General features: G+C 44.8%; 1 protein-coding gene and 1 pseudogene across 4 annotated transcripts in view; one reads left to right on the plus strand and one right to left on the minus strand.

Moving 5' to 3' along the window:
- Positions 1-24,752, minus strand: part of LOC147029372 (transmembrane ascorbate-dependent reductase CYB561-like) — a 62,775-nt gene that overhangs the window by 32,391 nt on the left and 5,632 nt on the right. Inside the window, exons 1-2 of one of the 4 annotated variants that reach the window (XM_085872374.1) lie at positions 17,126-17,265; positions 16,870-16,999 (exon numbers count right to left, since the gene is read on the minus strand). The exons of the other annotated variants lie outside the window; for them this stretch is intronic. The gene's annotated coding sequence lies outside the window, so the exon portion shown is untranslated. Of the gene's footprint in view, positions 1-16,869; positions 17,000-17,125; positions 17,266-24,752 lie in introns of those variants that run through there. 4 annotated transcript variants of the gene reach the window in all.
- LOC147029373 (uncharacterized) lies at positions 13,503-20,917 on the plus strand (annotated as a pseudogene).

Genomic DNA, 24,752 nt, shown 5'->3' on the forward strand with positions numbered 1-24,752 from the left:
TATACATATACATATACAAATATATATATACATATACATATATATATATACACATATATACATATATATACATATATACATATATATACATATACATATATATATATATATATATATATACATATATATATATACACATATATACATATATATACATATATACATATATATACATATACATATATATATATATATATATATATACATACAAATATACATATATACATATTGTTACGGTGGTGGATATTTACAGAACACCATTCAGGTTCCCCAGGGATCAGTTATTCGATAAGTACGTGTTTCAGGTTAGGTTCCCCCACTCAGGTCAGGTTCGATCTGTGACCTGCTACAGGTACCATGTAAACCTGTACTAACCTGTTCCATGGTCGGGTTGTCGGCGACTAAACCGTCTCCCCAACCAGGTTTTCTGGTGAGGAGGGTGTTTGGATATGGACACCCAGCAGGATTAAAAACAAAACCTGTCAAAGGGCGGAGGAGCTCCTTGTGAGCCAACGGCCATCCATATCTAGTGCCCAACTGTGTCTGCGGACGTCCTCCTGCAGTTGGGTCACTTCTTATGAGGAGGTTGGTGGCAGGATTTGCACTCCGGCCACCGTAAAACCCTTCATTCCGCAAAACGCAAAAACGCAAAAAAATCTGAAAACCCACTCCGTGGGAGTACCTCCTGTGCAGCTTCCCTTCGCAGGGCAGCTCACCGGATGACGGGATTGGGGCAAAGCCTTCGGGACCCCCAATCTTTGATAGGAGGGAAACCACGGGGTAACATCCCTGGGTCAGATTGCGGGAGAGTGTGTCGGAGTGGTGCTGAGGTGTCATCCACCAGACGGCGGTCTCCTTGGGTTAACCTGAGGCGGTCCCTTCGGGTGGGTGCCTGGAATGTCCTATCCCTAAGAGAGGATGATCACCTGTCTCTGTTATCATCTGAGCTCAAGCATTTGGACATCGGGATTGCAGCTCTCTCTGAGGTTCGGAGACCGGATTGCGGAGAGATAATGGTGGGTGGTTAGACCTACTATTGGTCTGGTCGCTCTGATGGTTACCATACCCAAGGAGTTGCTGTAGCTGTGTCCAATAAGCTGACCCCAATGATAATTGAGGTAACACCGGTCAACGAGCGTATTATGAGATTAAGGATTCGTCACTCCTTAGGTGTCATTTCCCTGGTCTCTGTTTATGCTCCGACTGAGGCGAGTGATCTCACCGTGAAGGATGCATTCTACACCACGCTCGAGTCTGTGGTTGATCGGTGCCCCAGACGAGATACACTTCTAGTCTTGGGGGATTTCAATGCATCAACTGGAACTGATAGGGACGGTTATGAGGTGTGTGTTGGTCCCCATGGGTCAGGAACTATGAACCAGAATAGCACTAAGTTCCTTGACTTTGCAAGAAGTCATGGACTTAGGGTGGCTGGTTCATGGTTTCAGCGCCCACAAGCTCATCGCTGGACTTGGTATTCCAACGCTGGCAGTGTGGCAAAGGAGATTGACCATGTCCTCATTGACGGTCATTGGAGGATGATCCAGAACTGCAGGGTCTACCGGAGTGCTCAGTTCCTCAATACTGACCACAGGCTTGTTGTAGCAACTCTAAAGCTGCACCTTAAATCCTGGAGAATGGTACCATCCCAGCCTAGGCTGGATGTTGCCAAGCTCAGGGATGAGAGAGTAGCTGAGGAGTTTGCGAACAGGCTGAGTGGACACTTGGGAGGTCTGGGTGCTTTGGGGGGTCCTGAAGAGTTGTGGAGCGCCTTCAAGACCACCGTCCTTGATGTTGCCGGTGGATGCCTTGGAGCTCACCGCAGGGCAAAGAAGAATTCTGTCTCTCAAGGGACACTGGATACCATTGACCAGAGTCGCAGGGCCAAGCTGAATGGCAGAGCTGAGCTGTTCAGGGAGCTGAGGCGTAAAACTGTACGTGCACTGAGGGTGGACAAGGAGGCCTATGTGCGAGGAATCTGTGAGGGGGTAGAGCATCACCTGTGGACAGGTGACTCTCATCCCGCTTACAGGGGAATTCGCTTATTACGTTCATCCAAGCCCATCCCTCGGAGCACTGCAGTTCGAGCAGAGAGTGGTAGGCTCTTGACAGAGGAGTCTGAAGTGAAGGCCCGCTGGGCTGGTTACTTTGAGCGGTTGTACCGGACTGATCCCCCAGCTGTCGAGTTGGACGTCAAGGGTGTTACAATCCCTGTTGCTGACCCTCGAATCAACTGTGGTCCACCTTCGCTTGTGGAAACACGGGCTGCGGTGAACCAGTTGAAACGGGGTAAAGCTCCAGGGATCTGTGGCATCCATGCCGAACTTCTCAAGGCTGGTGGAAATGCTGCACTCGTGTCGTTGCATGCAGTTTTGTGCTCTGCCTGGAACACAGGCATCATCCCAACTGATTGTAAGAGGGGCCTTGTTGTCCCTCTCTGGAAAGGGAAGGGTGATCGCCAAGACTGCAACAACTACCGAGGGGTGACGCTGCTCTCAGTGCCGGGCAAGGTCTTTGCTCGGATAATTCTTGATAGGGTTCGCCACCATCTGCTTGAGCACCAGCGTCCAGAGCAGTCAGGCTTTACACCAAAGAGGTCAACGATTGACCGTATCCTTGCACTTTGTGTCCTCACCGAACGCAGACGAGAGTTTCGGCAGGGGCTGCTTGCAGCCTATGTTGATCTCTGTAAAGCGTTCGATTCAGTGAATCAGGATGTCCTCTGGAGGATTCTAGGTCTTCGTGGGGTGCCACCAAAACTGATCGATCTGATGTCTGAACTCTACTCTGGTACTGAGAGTGCTGTGAAGTGTGGTGGTACCATCTCTGACTTATTTCCAGTTGTCACTGGAGTTCGTCAGGGATGTGTACTTGCCCCCACACTTTTCAGCACTTGTATGGACTGGATTTTAGGGAGGATGTCGGAGAGATCAAGTTGCGGTGCATCGTTTGGCAATGTCAAGATCTCGGACCTTGATTTTGCAGATGATGCAGTCATCTTTGCGGAGACTTTAGACATCCTCTTGGGGGCACTCGAGGTGCTGAATGAGGAGTCGGAGCCGTTGGGATTACGGGTTTCTTGGGTCAAAACGAAGATCCAGGCTTTCGGTGACATCTTGGATGCTGCTGTCCTGTCTGTGTCTGTTTGTGGTGAGGATGTTGAGGTCGTGGAGAGATTCACTTACCTTGGCAGTGATATTCATGTCTCTGCTGGCTGCGAGTCAGAGGTCAATAGACGTCTGGGTCGGGCCTGGGGAGTCATGGATTCACTGGATCATGGGGTGTGGCGCTGCCGGTACCTGTGCGGGAGGACGAAGTCCGAGTCTTCAGGTCCTTGGTACTTCCAGTCTTGTTCTATGGGTGCGAGACTTGGACTTTGACTCAGGATCTGAGACGGAGACTTAATTCCTTTGGTACCAGGTCTCTTCGGAGAATCCTTGGCTATTGCTGGTCGGATTTTGTGTCCAACGAGCGGTTGCTGAGAGAGACTCGGATGAGATTTGTTACCTGCATAGTCCGTGAGCGTCAGTTGCGGCTGTATGGACATGTGGCTCGTTTTCCTGATGCTGATCCTGCTCACCAGATTCTCTCAGCGAGGGAGTCTCATGAGTGGAGGAGGCCAGTGGGCCGACCACGTGCCTCATGGTTACAGCAGGTTGACCATCATCTCAAGGAGATGGGGATGGGCCTGGCATCTGCCTGGGGGATGGCCAGATGGAGGCCCCTGGAGTACCGGCGGAAAGTGGACGCAGTGACGCGCTGTTCTGGCACATGCTCCCATACCTGACCTGACCTCCCCCACTGATGTGTAAAGGGCTGTGAATCTTGGAGTTAGCCGTTATTCTTTTCCTATCTTTTATTTTAAACAAACATCTCCTCAGCAACAAACTCTACAACCACACCACAACGCCAACAACTCTACAACCACGCCATCCCCACCACAATGCCATCAACCTGGCGACACCATCACACCCTCAGCACAGCAGCAAAATGCTGTCGACGCGGACACGCCGCGCCACCATAGGAACGACATTCCAGCGTCCATGTGCAAATCAGCCGTGAAGATGGCCGATTTGCATAATCGGATCAAAACGGCCTTTGCCTTGAAGGGAACTGGCCAATCAGAGGTGAAAGGGGCGGATCCAGCCTGGGGTGATGGTTCAAGAGTGAAAGGGGGCAGCGCCGGTTTCGGATGAAGAAACCTAAAGCACCCCCCCCCCGCCCCCGGGGCTATAAAAAGGCACGTTGGGACACCAAGAGTGCGGTTCGTTGGAGAAGCGAGTCGTTGGTGGAGGGCAGCTCGTTGGAGCCCGTCGAGGAGAGCGGAGCGTGTCTGTCGGGCGCGCCGCCAGGCCCTGGCCAACCAAGCCCAAGTGTCGTCGAGGAGAGTGGAGCGTGGAGAGTCAGGCACGCTGCCAGGCCCCTGATCGACCAAGTCACCATTCGAGCCGCTGCCGCGTTGGCAACGGGCCAGCGAGATGGAGACACCAAGGGTCGCCGAACCGAAGACCGAGTCTCCACCAGGGGGCGGCCAGGTAACTGGCCCGGCCTCTCGGAGCCTTCCAGTCATCCCGGCTCTGAGTACATTAAAGGCTTACGAGCCCGTTTCTTTCCTTCGGTTTTTAGGTGAAAGTTTGTGGCGCCTTGTCTTCCATAATGTAGAACTACCATAAGTACGTGCTTGTATAGAAATATAGAACTCGGCGGTAGGTTTTTTGCTCGTGTCTTGTCCCCACCCTCCCCCCCCCCCCCGCCCATTGATTATGTGCTTACTGTAAATAAATGCCCGATTGTTTGAATGTCGACCTGCTCGTTGCGTCATTTTCTGCCATTGACTGCCACGGAGCGCTCGGGATGTTAACTGGCTATTACGGCCGATAAAAGTGATAATCTGGTCCGACAGAGCTTGGCAATTTAAAACCGCTCGGCAAAACGCACACGGGACGAGCACGCCTGGCGGCTCGTTCCGTACAAGTTCCCGTCGAGGTATAAACTATCAGTATTTCTGTCCGCGCGAATAGTTAGGTATGTCGACAATTCGGAGTTTAACCCTGTAGCGCATGGACAGAATAATTGACAAGTTTATGATGCGTTAAAAGGCACCCGTAGCTGGTTTTCGGGGATGTCCAGAAAGCTACAACTGGATTCCGGCCTTCGGTGGGTGCGCGACTGCGATTTGGCTGAAGCGGTCGTCTGTGGAAATCTACAACAATGTATATATATATATATATATATATATATATATATATATATATATATATATATATATATATATATATATATATATATATATATATATATATATATATATATATAAAAAATATATATATATAAAAAATATATATATATAAAAAATATATATATATAAAAAATATATATATATAAAAAATATATATATATAAAAAAAAAATATATATATATATATATATATATATATATATATATATATATATATATATATTGTTACGGATCTGGAAACCATATGCATTCAACATACAGATGTCCCAAAAGTTAGTTATGTCGTTAAGTATGTGTGGAGTCAGATCCCCTTACTTTTGTCTCGTGGGAAAATCAAAGGCGTGCGTTGCGATTTATTTTAGTTTAGTTATTACATCCAACAAGCCAGCTGACAACCATCCCATCCCCCATCACAATCCACCGCCAACCGGCTGCCTTCTCGCACCCTGACGTGCCGAGGCGGGATCTCGCGGTTCCAGTTTTTCGGCTTCTACAAACGTTGTAACTCTTTCACAACAACCTTTGCAACATTGATGCTGTTGCTCGACAAGTATGAACCCGCGTGGAAGAGTGGGTGGGATTTCCTGGCAGAGGCTGAAACCCCGCCCAGAAAGGGCGAACCCATAAGAGCCTGTCCAATCAGGGCGGGGAGTGACGTCTGTTCAAGCGAGCCCCGCCCTGTTGAGGGAGGTCCATAAATTCCCGAGCACTCTCTGAGGCAGGGGGTTGTTACGAAAGTTGTTCTGAGGTTTTTGACAGGGTTGTGGTGGTTGAGAGTCGAGTGAGGAAGAGGGGTCTTCGAGGAAGTTCTCCACCGGTTTCTGACAAGGTTTTGGATAGGGCTCTGAGGGTTGTTGTTGAGCGTGCAGTTCTTTTGAAGCGGAGGGTTGAGCAGAAGGTCGTGAAGGCGGCGAATGTGTCTCTGCTGGCCCACTACAAGGAAAGGAAAGAGCGACCCTGACCCCCTCCGTGGACCCCGCTATTCACCACCAGAGCTCCACCACGAACCACGAGTCCCACACGTACGACTGGGGACCAAATCAACGACCATTGTCAGGTGCCACACCATGGAGCACCCCATTCCTCCAACGGTCAGGTACCCAGCTGGACTCTGACCCCCAGCTCGTCTCTCTCCTCGGCTGCGAGGGTCCAATAAAGAACTCTGGGTTTATTTTCATTTGTGTGTGTCTGCGTGTGGGCCCGTCTTGTAAGTAGAACTGAATAAGTGTTTTTGGATCATTGTCAATATTTCTTGTTTATTCACGATAAGTCTTGCCCTGTGTCTTTTTTATGTGTAAATAAATTACCATCATTAGAAATGTTCCCAGTTCGTTTCTGACCTTTCTTGCATTGGTCCAGCATGGTTAGGATTTGAGTTTAGCCGGGTTTTTATACCCGATAATCCGTTCATTCCAGCCGGCATGGCTTCAGCAGTTCCGCTCGACTGCACCCGAACCAGAGTTGGTAGTCGGTAGTTGGAACTCTACCGCAGTTGGTAGAGTGACCCGGTTCGAGCAAGACGTGCTGAGGGTGTGGTTCCCCGGTAGTCGAAATCGCGTAATTAATTAAGTAAATTAGTTCGAGACAAAAAGACCCTACGCTACGCGGTTGAGATATTGGCGTCCACGGTCAATTCAGCGACCCGCCGCGTCACAGAAATATCCGGAGCGACGGCCGACAATTCCGGGGAATCTGGTGGAGACTATGTAACCTCCGCCACCTCGTGGTCGCTCTCGCCACTGATCCCCGGCCTACAATATATATATATATATATGTATACATATATACACATATACATATATATATATATATATATATATATATATATATATATATATATATATATATATATATATATTGTTGTGGTTACCAAATTCGCAAACCACCATTCAGGTCCCTTAGGTGAGATATCTCAGTAAGTATATGTGTAGTTAGGCCCAAACCCGTTGTCTAGTGGGAATACATGTCATTTATGCGTGCTGCGACTCTTCAGGATAGCCGTTTTTCTTTTACTATCTTTATTTTGGACCAACCGCCATTGTTACCACCACCAACCACAACATCAACCACCCACCGCGGCGCCGCTTCAAGTCACACCTCGCAACCGTCGCATCGCCACCGTTCTTGCGCCGCTTGTGGGTACCGGTGTTGGACTCGTGCAGGGCGCGCGCCGAACAGCGTGTACAAAACCACGGATTTTCAGCTCCAAAAACGGATCAAAAACGACACACGCCCACTTTTGTTCCGTCCAATCGGTGAGCGAGGGGCGATTTGGCCCCGCCTCCAGGGCGTTGGAGGGCGGTCGCTATATGCAAATTTATGGATCAAAAAGCATTCACGCCCACTTTTTCTCGGGCCAATGGGGAGCGAGGTGAAAGGTCGAAGGCAGGGGGTCAAAGATGAGAGAGCGAAGCCACGGGGCTTATATAAGCGACCGCGTTCGTCAAGTCGAAGGGTTAAGACTTCGCAGTCGGTGGAGTTGGGAAGAAGAAGCAAGAAGGAGTTGGTCGTCGTCGTGTGCGTTGGAGTCGGAGCGAAGGGGACGGAGCTGTGGAGAGGCGGCGAAGGCAGACGAGGGGGTGCTCGCGTCGTGCCGGGAGCTGCACACCAGGGAGGCCGACGGCGAGACCTGGTCGAGGTGGAGACGCTCGTCGCGGGACTCGAGGCAGAGTAAAAATCCTCCTTTCCCCCCGAGCATCAGCAACCCCCTCCTGTTTCCCCCCGCGCTGAGATAGTGCGACCAAGGGGGCCCCTTTCCCACCCCCTACCAGACACTGTCCGCGAGGCCCGCGGAGTTGAGGCACCATCGCCGCTCCGCGTCTCATCACCAGACGGGTAGGCCCGACCCGGTCTCGGCCTCAGGCCCGCCTCATCTTTGAGGGTGTTCTTTTTCTTGGTTTTGGGTATGTGTTGTCGGCGCCATCTGTGAAGTAAAATTGTATAAGTGTTGCCGTGTGCTCGCGTAGTCGGAATTAGATCTGCATTGTCGCATTTGCTTTTTGTGTAAAATTGCATTGTGTTTCTTTTCCTTTTCTATGTGCTTTTGGTGGAATTGAATATGTGTGCTTTCCGTTCATCGCGAATAAATGTGCTTTGTGTTGAACTGTTTCCCGCTTCGCTTCGTCATTTCTTTCATTGAATCCTCATCTTGCTTCACGTAAAGGGTTGGTAGTGGGCTGAATACGCCCGATAATTAATCGAACTGTCGAGGCCGACGATAACACCGCTCGGTTATCCCGATAGTACGGAACGGGTCGCTTAAGTGACCCGTGTCCGAAGTCGACCTGCGGCGAGGTGCGATCGCCCGGTCTACCCTCCGTGTGGGTACTTAGGTAGGTCGAATTTGGCGAGCAACCCTATCCCACGCGGGGGCTGATTGGCTCGATCGCGGTGAGACCGAAAGGTTCACCCGTGACTGGTTCCCGGCGTTAGTCCGAGAGGGTCACGACTGGATTGTCCGTCCGGTGGGCGACGTGCCGCGATTCGAGTTACGTGGCCGTCAGCACGCCGGCGGGCGCGAATCCGTAACAATATACATATAGATATATATATATATATATATATATATATATATATATATATATATATATGTATACATATATGTATATATATATATATATATATATATACACATATATACACATATATATATATATACACACACACACACACACACACACACACACATTAAAGGTAAAACTCAACAAGAAATGAGCGCATTTTCAACGGAGTTTTTCTGTCTATTAAAATGTATAATTTGGGTCATTATAATTGTGCATTATGGAGATGCGAGTACTAATTCCCCTAAAATACAAATGATGTCCTCAATGGACAATAATTATTTTCAGTGATTTAGTATTCAAATCGACGGTGGTCTCCTCAAGTTAACCTGAGGTGGTCCCTTCGGGTGGGTGCCTGCAATGTCCTATCCCCTAAGAGATGGGGATGGGCCAGGCATCTGCCTGGGTGATGGCCAGACTGAGGCCCCTGGAGTCCCGGCGGAAAGTGGACGCAGCAACGCGCAATAAAAGCACATGCTTCCATCGTATGTATGTGTACAGTCAAATCAAGGTTGATAAGGAATACAATTTCACATTTCAAAATCCTGCACCACTGACCTGAAAGTTGAATTACTGCCTTGGCCTCACGTCTAAGCCATTTGAACTTTAACCCAGTGGAGTTTATTGTTAAATTAATTTATGTTCCAACCTCAAAAAATATAAATAATTGTGCCTTTTATAGAGAAATTCTGTACCAATCATACAAAAGCACGATCCAAAGGTCAATTCACAAAGGACGCCATAAAAAAATCCATGATATAGTAGATGAGCAGTGAATGTAGTTCTGGAATGTGAACTTGACCAAGATAAATAAATTCCAATCCCTACCCAGCACAAACACAATGCCATCTCTCAACGCATGTTTCTCCATTAAAAAGCCTGGCATCCGAACACATTTTAACCATGGGCCTGCGATTCCCCTCGCACGACATGTTGCATGCAGTCCAATTAGCAGCACATTATTCCAGTTTGCACTTTACACTTTGAATGCTGCAACGGACACCTCCTTTGCAGATAGTTGCACAAAGTAAAGTTAAAATATCGAGGATGGAATGCTTGTATATTGGCTGTACGTTGGCAGAACACATCACAGTCTGGACTGACATAAAAATAGGGATTCTGGCCTTTATTCCGCATGAACAAGAAGTGGCGCAGCAGGGAAGCAACATGCCGGCAGGTGGCATGGTGCACAACTAAAATGGCACAACAGACGGCATGGCTGGCAAGCAAGTACAGGCTTGACTGGCAGGTGGCAGGCAAGTGGCAAGTCATGGCTGTGGCTAACAGGCAGGTCAGGTGAGTGGCCGGCAGATGGCATGAGGGTAAGTAGCCGCAGTCTTCGAACTCCAGTTCTCCCGTCTTGCCCACTCTCCTCTTTCAGCTCAGCTATCCCCTTTTCAAGGCAAGTACCATGAAACCTACCCCGTTTATAAACTCCATACCTCCATTCTTCTCTTTCCTTGCCATGTCTATCCAATCTTCTCTCATACTTACTTAGTTTTATGTCGGTCCAGACCCTGACGTGTTCTACCAACCCACAGCTAATATACAAGCATTCCACCCTCTATATTTTAACTTTACCTTGAGCAACTACCTGCAAAGAAAGTGTGACTGGCAGCATTCAAAGGGTAGAGTTCAAACTGGAACAATGTGCTGTTAATTGGAGATATGACGGTATGCAACACATCGTGCAAGGGGAATGGCAACATTTTTATAAAACGGGTGTAACACCAATAATGAGCAATGACAGATCTAGGCCAGAGACAATGTTTGGTCGGAGTGGTGTTGGGAATTAATTTCCGAATGCACTTCATTGATTGCCATTTTCTCATGACACTGAATATTTTCACACTGTCAAAGGGTAAACCTGTCGTTGACCTCCAATCACAGACCTGCAAAGTGGAGACATATTGTGTGGCGAACCGCGGCAGCCATAACGACCTCTGAGAAGTCAGCCATGTCGTCGGCTTCATCTTTTATGTCCAATGGCCTTTCACAAGCTCCTCTAAGGGAGCTTGCTCAATCGCACTCCATATCGTATACTCAATCCCATCTCACCTTCCTTAAAATAAAATAAAAATCAAATAAACATTTTGTTGTTGCATAACGGCATTTCTTGGATGAGTGAAATTTTCATTGTTGTGAACAACGACAATCTCTGCAAATGTGCTTAAATAAACATAACGTTTGCAAAAAATATATAATTGAATCCAAAGGTGTGAGTTTTGGTATGGCTGAAGCAGATTGCTTATGCGACGTGAGTCGTTATTTTTTGAATCAATTTTGAAGATATTTTAACACAAGTTTACCAAAAAAACCCAAATTGTGTGATCATATTGTAAACAACACTAATCTTACCAAAATGTTACCAAGTATGATAAGCTGTACCCCAGTGTTTGTGCAGTATTATCCAAGTTGTAATTTTCATAATGTATTCAGAAGGATAAGCAGAAGGCATTTGTAAAGAATAAAACAACAGGACTAGAATCCGACCCACGTCAGGATAAGAGTAAACGCAGACTCGTTAAAGGGAAACCCAAACACAATTTTATTGTTTTTTTTTTTGAAAACCATTGAGAATCATGAATCAGGGTCGAATTTACAGGGGCGGTGGGGGGGGAAACTTCAAAAGTTTTCTTGCCAATCAGAAAGTGTCGAAAAAAGTGCTCGTGTGTCAATTTTCAATTTAGCTCGTGACATCACACCTTGAAGCCGTATTGATCAGAATATCAGTTTACATGGAGAAACAGTGCAGGTCGAGGTTGGATTAAGGAACTGATTTGGGACTGTGAAGGTTCTGAAAATGTTGAAACTTATCATTGGGATTTTGAACAAACGGTTGGAGACAAAATTAGTGATGGAAACGCTTCCGAGGGGATTATGGAGCTGTATCGTTTCAAGCCTGTGTGAGCAATTCAGACGAAGAATGTGGAAGTGGAAGTGAAGATCAAAATGGTGGTCACATGATCACTTCTGTTCGTAGTCAATAATAAGTAATTAATAATAGACGTCCTCACGGTCCAACTCACGCTCAAACAGTACATAATTAATTCACTCGCAAGGGTCGACCGAGACTTCACTTCGTCGAGGGTTCACCATCCGCCTGTGTTTTTTGGTTTCTCTTCCAATATATTGCGACGGTTATGAAACCGGCCCACGGATGAATGAACATCCATGACAATGAGGAGCTCCAAAGTCAGTTATATCATCAGTATACAGTGATTTCAGAAAGTGTTCAACCCCTTTGCTATGACACTCCAAATTGAGCTCAGGTGCATCCAATTTCCTTTGATCATCCTTGAGATGTCTACAACTTGATTGGAGTACACCTGTGTCCAATTCAATTGATTGGACATGATGAAGAAACACACTATATATATATATATATATATATATATATATATATATATATATATATATATATATATATATATATACATATATATATATATATATATATATATATATATATATATATATATATATATATATATATATATATATATATACATATATATATATATATATATATACATATATATATACATACATATATATGAGCCTGGTGTGTCTCAGTGGTTAAGGCGGTGGTTTGGGATCCTCGGGGTCCTGAGTTTGAGCCCCACTGGCCGCTGAGTTAGCATCAGGGGGGTTGACTCAGCCTGTCATCCTTCCGAAGGTCGGCGAAATGAGCACCAGTATACTGGTAATTATCCCTACAGGATCGAAGGAGACTAAAGGGTTGGTTGGCATCAGGAAGGGCATCAGGCCGGAAAAACATTGCCACAAGAAAGGGTACCATGGTTGGAGCCTGTAAAAAGCTGACCCCTGCTCAGGGATAAAGGCTTTCAAATGGTGTGATGAAGATATATATATATATATATATATATTTTTTTTTTTCCTGGCAAAACAGTTCTCAGTGCATGTCAGAGGAGAAATTCGACCACGAAGTACAAGGAAATGTCCGTAGAACTCCGAGATAGAATTATGAGGAGGCATAGATCTGGGGAAGGGTATAAAACAATTTCTTGAGTTTTGAAAGTTCCCAAGAGCACAATGAGCTTCATCATTAGGAAATGGAAAGAATATGGAACTACCCAGACTCTTCCAAGAGCTGGCCATCCGACCAAACTGAGCAACTGGGCAAGAGGGACCTTGATCAAAGAGGTGACCAAAAACCCAATAACCACTCTGACAGAACTTTTGAGTTGCTTGGCTGAGATGGTGGAACCTGCCGGAAGGACAACAATCTCTGCAGAACTTCACAAATATCGGCTTTATGGGAGAAAGGCCAGATTGGTGGGGTGCCTGGACACTCAATCATTTCAAATTGATGCAAAAGTTTGTTTTACTGCTAAATTGAAGGTAAGGGTCTATAGAACGATTTTGGTTCGAGTGTCAAGAACTGCGATAATTTGGGGGGTGGAGGGAGTAGTGGGGGGGGGGAGGCATTTTTCAATAAAAGCGCATTTAAAATTAGACTTTAAAAAACCTCATGTTGTACTAGAACGCTGACAGACGTTTGGCATTGGCTCTATAATAAGAAAAAAAATGACAAAATGCTGAAAATAATATTTTCCCCGAAATTAGTTCAAAAGTTGGGAGGGTAAGGGGGTGGGGGGGTAATAACTCACAGCTCACACCACTCCAGTCTGAAAAAATCTATTGTATCTTTCTTGCTTTTTTTTCCAGAATATTTTCGAGATGGCAGGGACAACGAGTTGGCATTTGTGCATGCTATGCCAAAAGCAAACAGAGGAAGAGCTTGTTTGCCCTCTCGCAAATCCCGTGGCTAGTCGTAGAGAGGGAGCCAACACAGAAATAACCAGCCTTGTAAGTCAATTCAGAGCAATTGGTGCTGCTCCATACCCAGACGAAGAAATTCCAGATGCAGAGTCCATGCACAAGAATCGTGCATCCTGGCACAAATCCTGTCGTCAGCTTTACAGGACATCTGCCCTTGACCATGCAAAAAAGCGTCATTATGAAGGACTGCCTTCAGTAAGAAAAAGATCCCTACGGACCAGCACAGCGGTAAATCGTAATCTGTGTCTCTTCTGTGGTGATGAAACAAATGCAACAGACCATTCTTTCCAGACGGTCGAACTCACTCCACAGATACACAACAAGGCAGTTGCACTGGGAGAAGACCGTGTCATGGCACTCATGGCAGAAGGTGATCTGGTCGCCATCGAAGCAAAGTATCACAGGAATTGCTACACACAGTTCAACCGCCGTTACGTTGCACTTTGTAAACAAGACGCTGTTCGTGAAAACCTTGAAGCCACAACAGAAAATGAATTGCTCCAGTTCATAAAGGAAGAAGTCTCTGGAGGTCACAGATTCTTTGCATTGCAAGATCTGACAGATATGATGACAGAGAGATTGGAACTACATGGAATACAGAAAGCTGTGAACCGGACACGCCTTAAAGAAACAGTTCTTGAACACTTCCCGAATTTGACGGAAGAGAAGGGTGTACGAAATCGAGTTTTCCTTGTTTGTTCGAAAACGGCCAGAAAGATCATTTCAGAAGCAACTCAAACACCAGATGAGAAAGCACGTACACTACTAATGGCAGCATCGATTCTCCGTAAAGCTGTTTTGGATCATGACACGCCGTTCAAGTTTGAAGGTTCATTTCCCAACGGTTGCGAACAATCATCTGTTCCACAGCGTATGAAATATTTCTTCCGCCAACTCCTCGAAGGACCCAAATCGTCACCCGAACAAGATAATTCCAGGAAGATCCTCTCTGCGAGTCGTTGCGATGCTAAATATGACTTCTCTTTCTGCGAACTTGAGTTGCGAGCCTCCCCTTGTAGTATTCCTGGCCCTCAAATTGCATTCCCAAACAAGAAGTAAGAAGCTTGTAGAACTACTGCACAAATATGCAGCTGAGCGTGTCATATAAGAAAGTCCTCACCACTGAAGTTAGCTTTGCACAGGCTGTTGCAGATAAAACGAGGAATAACGGTGATATAGTCTGTCTTACAAACTTGCATCAGCACATTTTCACAGTTGCAGCCCTGGATAACTTGGATCACAAGCCTATATCACGCACTGCCAGCTCTTCCTTCCATGGAACTGGGATTTCAATTTTTCAGTTCCCTTTATCACAGCAGCCTGGGTGAGATCAAGCATGTCTACGAATCACCTCTTACAAAACAGCAACAGGCAGAAGTGGACCCATCCTGCCTCGTTCATATACGTTGGTACCACCTGTGGGTAGGAATCTTGTCACCCAACCTCCGGTAAAGGATGTGCATCCAGTAGCAACGAGTACATTCGACGAGGAGAAACAGCACGAACAGGCATGGATGATTGCAGTACATGACATCCTATATGAGGATTCTGATGCAGAAAATAAAAGGACACACCAACAATGTGGTCTTCATTCCATGCTGCTTGATCAGATGCTGTTGGACAACCTGAAGAAGGCATTGAAGTCCTCCTGCCACTATTCCATGAGAAAGCAGCCACTCCAGAAATGATTCGACATGGAATGGAGCTGGTGAAAAAAAAACAACTGACCACCTCAACCCACACCACATACCTGTATTGGTTGTGGACCAACCACTCTATGATCTTGCAAAAAAAAAATGCAGTGGACCTTCCCGGACATCTTTGGACAAGACAAGTTTGTGGTCATGCTAGGTGGACTCCACATTGAAATGGCTTTGTGGAGCACCATGGGAGACCTTCTGCATGGGTCTGGATGGCTTGAAGCCCTCAAAGAAGCTGGGCTAGTGAAGACAGAAGCAGCAGCCACATCTTTTCTGAAAACGTCCAATGCAATGAGAACAAGATATGCTCATCAAGTTACTGTTGTGGTACTCGACACCCTTCTGAAACGAGCCTACAAGGACAGTGGAACAGAGATGGCCCTTGAGGAATGGGTCGTGCTAACTTCTCAAGAGAGCCCAACGTTCCAATTCTGGCTACTCGTACACAAGTACCAACAGATCATTCTCATGTTCATCCGAGCACATCGGGAACGGAAGTTCGAACTCATGATCACTACCCTGCGGAAGCTTGTCCTCTGTTCTTTGCTCTCGATCACCAGAATTATGCCAGATGGCTTCCAATCCTTATCCGAGACTTGGAAGATCTCCCAGATAGCATCCAGGTCAAGTTTGAAATGGGACACTGGACAATAACTCGAAGCAATCGACGTTTCTCATCCTTACAAATTGATCAAGCACATGAGCAAGCAAACAAAAGGGTAAAAGGAGTAGGTGGCATTATTGGTCTCACAGAGAACCCCGAGATGCTGGAATGCTGGATCGTGACAGGTCCAGAAATCAGCCGTGTCGTTGAGGACTTTACTGGTGTAAAAGACAACGATGATGATGAACAACTCCCTCATCATGTCTCAGCACCGATTTCAACACCATGTCAAAGATCTGATAGAGGTGTTGCTGAACAAGGGGAGTCCTTTTGAGGAGCACAGCGAAGACCTGGTTACATTAGACAACAAGGTATGTGAGTCTGTGACTGCAGCGTATCTGTCCGTAATTTCGAGTCTATGGGACAAGAGCAGTACGACAACTTGAGGAAGAATGTGCTGGACTCAAATGACACACTTCTGACAGTACATATCAAACAAAACAAGTTACTGTTGTTTCATGAGAAGAAAACACAGAAGACGACTGCAGCTAAACTTAGAATGCAGCACTTCAAACGTCATGCGGAGCTCTATGGACAAGCTTTTGTAGCACTGGACAGCCACGGGGGTGATTTGGAGGAGTTTTTTCGTCATGAATCCATACCCACCTGCATTATCCTCAGAAGGGTCCCTCAACCCTTGTACTAAGTCAGATTTTATTGTATACATCATGGAAACCAGTAAAAGCAGTATTATTTCTGCTGATGAGGAGCTTACTGCACCAGATGTTTAAAACTTTGTTGTTATCGACGGTGGAGTGTTGATACACTCCCTTCCTGGTACAAATGTCCAAGGCAAGACCTTCGATTCATATTTTGACAAGGTGTTCTGCCCAAGAGTTCACCACGACTTGAAACGATCGACACAAGTCGACATTGTATGGGACGACTATCGTGCACTCACAATCAAAGGAGGTACAAGGGAAAAACGAGGAACAGGCACCCGGCAGCGTGTATGTGGCACTGCCAAAATCCCTGGAAACTGGCAGAAGTTTCTGGTGAACGTTGATAACAAGAAGGAACTGTTCGCATTCCTGTCAAAAAAGATAACACAAGAACAGTTCCCAGATGACAAGGATGTCTACATCACTGCAGGTGAACAAGTACACGATGCTAAAAATGATCCACCAATGGATCAATGTAACCATGAGGAAGCTGACACTCGTGTTGTAGTACATCTTCTCCATGCCCTCCAAACATTGTCACTTGGGATGGTCCATACTGGAGACACAGATATTGTGGTCATCCTTCTGAGCAATTTCCATCACATCAAGGCTCTGAATCCTGCCGCAGAAATCTGGATCTCCTTCAAAGCTGGAAAGACAACAAGAATGATCTCCCTGAACACTATTGCCACAAACCTGGGTACGACAACATGTAAAAACCTTGGCCCTCTTTCACGCATTCACTGGATCAGACAGCACGTCTTCCTTTAAGTTCAAGGGTAAGAGATACTGCTCCAAGGTGATGCAGGAAGTACCGTCCCTCATGGATGAATTCGCAACGATCGTCGACACTCTATTCCAAACATCGCCAAGACTGAAGTCATTCCATCTGAAATCACCAAATTTAAGATAATGTTCCCAGTTGACCCCCTCAGATTTACTTTAAACTTTCATAAATAGCTCCCAGGTATCAAAATGAAGCTGCGTAAAATTTTAGGTCCATAGATGCGGTCAACTCCGAGATATCGAGGGTTGAAAATGTGGTTGTGGCCCTATTTTTATGGTCGTTGCGAGCATCACAAAATGAACGGCTACATTTAAATTCCCACAATTTTTTAAATATTAATGCTAGAGCCTTGAAATTTTCAGAGATTATTCTTCTATAACTGCTCTGTAAGAAACAAACATAAAACGGAGTATACCTCTCTTAAATTTTATGACCTGCTCAGTTGAAATCAAAAAAAAAACATGTTGGTTTTGTATATAGACCCAACTTTGAGACCCCATATATTTTTATTGACCCATCCCAGAAGCTTGAAATTTTTTCATGTCATAACTGTATGGTAGTAGTATTCAAATACATTAATACATGTTTACTTTTCTTCATCAGTTATATATATAATACAGTCATGATCCTTCAAAAATTGAAATTTTTCATTTTTCCCCGAAATTCAGGTGAGGATTGCAAATATATGACAAGGTATACCACTTCAAATTGTTCACCTTTGGAAAGAGCATATTCAAGTTTACAAAAGTGTCAAATATCAAAGTGGTATATTTTAAAAAGATATATTTTCGATTTTTTTTAAAAACTGTTGTTAACACAGTCGTGAATACATGAAGTGTGTGCATGGTGTGGGCACCATGGTAATCATGAATGATTAGTTCTATGATTCAAATTAATAATACAAAAATATATCAAATGCTGCAATAACAATGTATTAAAACATTTCACGTAGATTATTTGAATAGGTCCTTGATCTGCATTTCCAAGTCAGGTGCGAGCTTGTACTGCCTCCCAGTTGATGTTAGGGGAGCATCAATAACTTTCATCACATGGACCAAAGGAACCCAACAAATGTCCTCCCTTCAATGTAACTTTATACACTGCTGACATCAGCAGATCAGCCACTATTCCTGAGTTCTATTTTTAGCCCCAGCCAGATGAGTTCAGCTCTTGCTATTTACAAATGAGAAACAAAGAATTACAAGTTCAAATTTCAAAGTATTGTGTTCATGGTATCCTAATAGCAGATGATATACATGTACATTGTATATACATGTACGACACATATGTACATGTAAAAGGACTGTTCATTAAATAGCACACACAATGCACACAGCACTGGCAGAACATCATTTATTCAAATATTAAAAAACATATTGATAGAAACATGATACCACTTTGATATTTGACACTTTTGTAAACTTGAATATGCTCTTTCCAAAGGTGAACAATTTGAAGTGGTATATACCTTGTCATATATTTGCAATCCTCACCTGAATTTTGGGGAAAAATGAAAATTTCCAATTTTTGAGGGATCATGACAATTATATATGACTGATTAAGAAAAGTAAACATGTATTTCAATACGACTACCATACAGTTATGACCTGAAAAAAATTCAAGCTTCTGGGATGGGTCAATAAAAATATATGGGGTCTCAAAGTTGGGCCTTCATACAAAACCAACATTTTTTTCTGGATTTCAACTGATCAGGTCATAAAAATTAAGAGAGGTATACTCCGTTTTATGTTTGTTTCTTACAGAGCAGTTATAGAAGAATAATCTCTGAAAATGTCAAGGCTCCAGCATTAATATTTAAAAATTTGTGGGAGTTTAAAAGTAGCCATTCATTTTGTGATGCTCGCAACGACCATAAAAATAGGGCCACAACCACATTTTCAACCCTCAATATCTCGGAGTTGACCGCATCTATGGACCAAAAATTTTACGCAGCTTCATTTTGATACCTGGGAACTATTTTAGGAAAGTTTAAAGTAAATCTGAGGGGGTCAACTGGGAGGCCTCCGGTGATATGAGGTGGAATGACTGAAAGAAGTAGCAACGAACTTTGTCTGTACGCTCTACTCCAGTGTTTCTCAACCGGGGTTCCCCGGAACCCTAGGGTTCCGCAAGAGGTCGCTAGGGGTTCCGCGAGAAACAGTCATAAACAGGCTAATGTATTTTTGAGTAGTTTTTGTTTGATTTAATATTCGTAATTTTACTATACACGTACGGCATATTGTTGGAAACTCCTTGGTTATTATAATAGAGGCTTCAACCTCTTATATTATTTACAATTATAGCAACCATAGGGAATGTATTTAACGATGTCTATATGGCGCCAGTGTGAAACCGCCCTCACTGGTTAGTGGACGTCCTGTACGCGGCGGATTCGTATATCATTGAGTGAGTGACTCAAGTACGGGACGCATGCACGGTGTCCATCTATCTTCTCTGTGCTTCCTAGCGCGAAGTCTCTCTCTCTCTCAAGGTTAGTTCTTCAGCTTTGTTTGTTTAAGTTTTGTTCATCAAGTTACATGAGGTGTGTTTTTTTTTTTTTGATTTAAAAATTTTTTTTGTGAATTAAAACCTCAAGGTGAGGTCTTATAAACGAGCAGTATGTTTTTTTTTTTTTCATTGCCAATAAATTTGGCAAAAAGCGGGTCATTTTTTCCTAAAACCAGGTATCTGAAAAAAATATATTATATTTACCACGTGAACTACAATAAAAATATGAAAGAGCTTGATATTAATAATGGTATATAATAATTTTTATGCAGGGGTTCCCTGAGACATGAAAACTATTTCAAGGGTTCCACAAGGGTAAAAAGGTTGAGAAACGCTGCTCTACTCCACACACACACACACACACACACACACACACACACACACACACACACACACACACACACACACACACACACACACACACACACACACACACACACACACACACACACACACACACACACACACACACACACACACACACACACACACACACACAAGCATTTAAAGGCCATTTTCCCTGCTAAAGCAGGGGAAAGCCAAATGCTGCTCTACTGCAATGATCCAAATGAGGACAATGACGTTGACCTCCTCCGAATGAGGTTGTTCTCACAGAAGACTAGGGACGTGGAGAGAATTCCCCTAACAAGTGATGCTTTGGGTCAACATATTAAAAGAAGTGTCTTCGAGGCTAGCATCGAGACAACAGCACACATGTCAATGATGGCTGTCAACAACCCCCACTTACCATGGATGGAGGGAAGAGGATGGCAAGCTACTTCCCATTTAGATCTCGCTGCCCCTCGCAAAGGATGTATTTCATCTGGATGTGAAGTGCACTTGTACAAGTGCCTGCTCTCGGTGCAAGTGCACGAGGGCAAAGTTGAAGTGCACACGTCTTTGCAAGTGTCAATGCAAGAAGTAGTTGGCCAACAATTGGCCGACTGGTGTATGTATATAACTGATTTATTTGCAACTTTCATATTACTTTGTTCAGGAAGTTATTCAAGCAATTGAATAACAAATACCAATTGAATAACAAAATAAACAAATTTCACTTTACCATTGAGTCAAAGCAGAATTGTCATGTTATTAAAACAGATTTTACCTTAGTAATCTTGCTCTATTTTTGTGGATATGCATCAACACCGGCAAAATGACTGCGTCTTTGGGCAATCTGCTTGAAATACAAGTTGCTTCGCTTGATTCTGAGTCCAGAAGTACCCCATATGTTCAGATCGACTCATTGAATGAAAAGTTAAAGCAATTTTTATATTTCGCATAGGCAGCGGAGGGGGCCGCCCAGCCCCGTATACCCATTTTTGATGTGACAGCTTGACACTCGAACTAAAATTGTTCTATAGAACCTTACCGTCAAATTGGTACCAAAAAAAAAACTTTTGCATCAATTTGAAATGAAAAGAAGTAAATACCCATGCATCCCCCCCCCCCTTACTAGATGGAAACCACTCCTGAGAAAAAGCACATTGCAGCACACCTGGAGTTTGCAAAAAGTTATTATGAGAGACTGGAGAGCATGAGGCAAAATATTCTGTGGTCTGATGAGATGAAAATTTAACTCTACCTCTTAGGCCTGAATGCGAAGTGCTATGTCTGGCGAAAACCAAGCAGAGCTCATCACCCATCTAACACCATTCCTTACCGTGAAGCATGGTGGTGGCAGCATTGTGCTTCGGGGATGCTTTTCAGCAGCAGGGACTTGTAAGAATAGAGGGAACAATGAATGGAGCCAAATACAGGCAAATCATTGAGGAGAACCTGCTTCAGAGTGCAAAAGACCTTAGACAGTGGTGAAGATTTACGTTCCAATAGGACAACGACCCCAAGCATACAGCCAAAGCAACACTGGAATGGCTTCAGAACAAGAAAGTGAAAGTCCTTGAGTGGCCCAGCCAAAGCCCAGACTTGAATCCCATTGATAATTATCTGTGGAAAGACTTGAAGATTGCTGTTCATCAATGTTCCCCATTCAACTTGACAGAGCTTGAACAAATCTGCAAGAAAGAAGGAAGAAACTCCCCAAATCCAGATGTGCAAAGCTGATACACACATACATACCCAAAACGACTCAAAGCTGTAATCACTGCCAAAAGAGCTTCTACAAGGTATTGACTCAGGCGGTTGAATACTTATCGACGTAGGACATTTCAGCTTTAAATTTTTCAACAATTTGTAAAGGTTTCTAAAACCATGTATTCACTTTGTCATTATGGGGTATTTTGTGCAGATCAGTGATAATTTTTTTAAAATTTAATCTATTTTAAAGTCAGGCTTCAACACAACAAAATGTGACAAAAGTTGAGGGGTGTGAATACTTTCTGAAGACACTGAACATCCCCAGACAGGCCTCACCCACTGTCTAAACTCTTAAGGAAACGGGTTATATACGTTGTGTAAGATATAGTCAGTCTTCTTCATTCTCTGACTCTATGTTGTTGTTCGTCTTTCGGCTGCTCCCGTTCGGGGTCGCCACAGCGGATCATCCGTTATGATCCGCATACTGATTTGGCACAGGTTTTACGCCGGATGCCCTTCCTGACGCAACCCTGGTCGCCTCTTACGACACAGGGATAAGGATTGGGTTTCAGCATGATTCCGGGCTGCCCCACACCCTCTCATAGCGCGGGCCAGCGCAGAGCTCCCGTCCTCAAGCAATCCTCCAACCCAAGCATTCGAGTAGCCGGATTACAGGCGCACGCCACTTCGCCCAGTATTCTCCTACTCTATACACCTCCTATTGTTTCCTTATTCCTCCTTTAAATTTTCTGTTATTCACAGCTCACATATGGCGATTGCCATTTCATGCACCACACAGTTCAATTCAGTTCTCCCTATTTACAAAATTAACATTTAACATTCTGCAAGTATTATTTATATATATATATATATGTATATATATATATATATATATATATATATATATATATATATATATATATATATATATATGTATATATATATATATATATATATATATATATATCGAGCATCGAGACAACAGCACACATGTCAATGATGGCTGTCAACAACCCCACCAACCATGGATGGAGGGAAGAGGATGGCAAGCTACTTACCATTTAGATCTCGCTTCCCCTCGCGAAGGATGTACATATATATATATATATATATATATATATATATATATATATATATATATATATATATATATATATATATATATATATATATATCAAACCCCACATCCGTAACCAATATGTGTTACGTGTCACCACACGGGGGGGGGGGGGGATGTTAATTAGCTGGGGAGAAAGAATAAGTTCCCCCAGTATGTAATTGCCCCTCTGTGAGTTTTCCCTATGTCTTTATAACCAAAACCATGATAAGAAACAAGCAAAAGCGTCGAGCAGGAAGAAACCCCGCCTTCAAGGGTGACAGCGGGCGAAGTCACACCCCCGAGGCTGATGACTGATGGGCGTGACGTCAGAAGCTATCCGAGCAGGTGGACGCCCCGCCTTCCCGGGTTTCGTGCGAGCAAGCCATGCCCCAGAGGAGGAGACGGTGGTAAGGCGTGATGTCGGAGAGGAGAGTGGAGTGGAGTTCAGGGTGAGCACATGCACGAGGCAGAGTTGAGTTGAGGGAAGGGCGCACGCAGTTGAGAAATAACGTAGTTAGATGGCCTGCAAGAACAGAGCTTTACAGCTGGCTTTCCTTTGACACACGAAGAGGATGGCACGATTCTTGTCTTCGTGTTGAGGCGATTTGGCTCGCATGGTGAAGTAAGACGCTGGCCTTTAGCTCGTGGTTGGTTCGTGAGGAACGGACCCCGAGCCTCGTGTATGCCAAATAGCGGGTCGGTGAGGACAATCGACGCACGAAGCAGCTGCAGTGGGTATCTGAGCCTTGGAGTCGAGTGCCACTTGCAGATTGCCTGGCGTACATTTGTCTTGCTACGAGAGAAGAGACTTGGCGCCATTTTGCGCGCATCTGCACATGCTGGTAGAAGCGGCTCAATTCCAAGTTCCACAAAGACCAGCTCTGGGCCAAGCTAAGTACACGAATAAAGGAAGGGTTTTCTTTTTATTTTGTTTCCCTTTGTCTGCATTCAAGTCTGTGTGGAGGCGCCTCGACTTTAGACTTTTATTTACATCACGTTATTATCATTACCTTTTGATTATTGTCCTTTGTAAATATTTGTCTACGTTTCACTAAATGTGTTAGTTTTAAGTAACTATCATGTATTTGTCAGGGGTTCGAGTATAAATCCCCCATGCTGTGCTCCTAAATACCATCCTAAACCCACCATGCTGTGCTCCTCCGCCATTACGTCCTTTTCCTGTGCGGATTAAACTCTGAGAGTTTTGGCTGTCGGCCTCCAAGGGAGAAGTTCGAACATCCAGGGGCTGGCAGTGTTAACCGCCCGTCACCACAAATTGGGGCGGGGGGGGGGGGTTAAACTTGAACCGGCCACCCCCGCAACTATATTATACACACACACACACACACACACACACACACACACACACACACACACACACACACACACACACACACACACACACACACACACACACACACACACACACACACACACACACACACACACACACACACACACACACACACAGTCTGGTGTTGGCGCAGTGGTTAGGGCAGTGGCTTGGGATCCAAAAGGTCCTGAGTTCAAGCCCCATTGGGCCACTGAATTAATACACCAGGGGGTTGACTCAGCCTGTCATCCTTCTGAGGTCGGCGAAATGAGTACCAGTATACTGGGCCGGTGTATACCCCGGTTAAAATAGGTGTACCATATCCCTGTGTCGTAAGAGGCGACCAGGGTTGCGTCAG

This window comes from Eptatretus burgeri, chromosome 3 (genome assembly GCF_056783735.1).
Source record: "Eptatretus burgeri isolate ZD-2024b chromosome 3, Ebu_testis_v1, whole genome shotgun sequence".
NCBI classification, from domain to species: domain Eukaryota; kingdom Metazoa; phylum Chordata; class Myxini; order Myxiniformes; family Myxinidae; genus Eptatretus; species Eptatretus burgeri.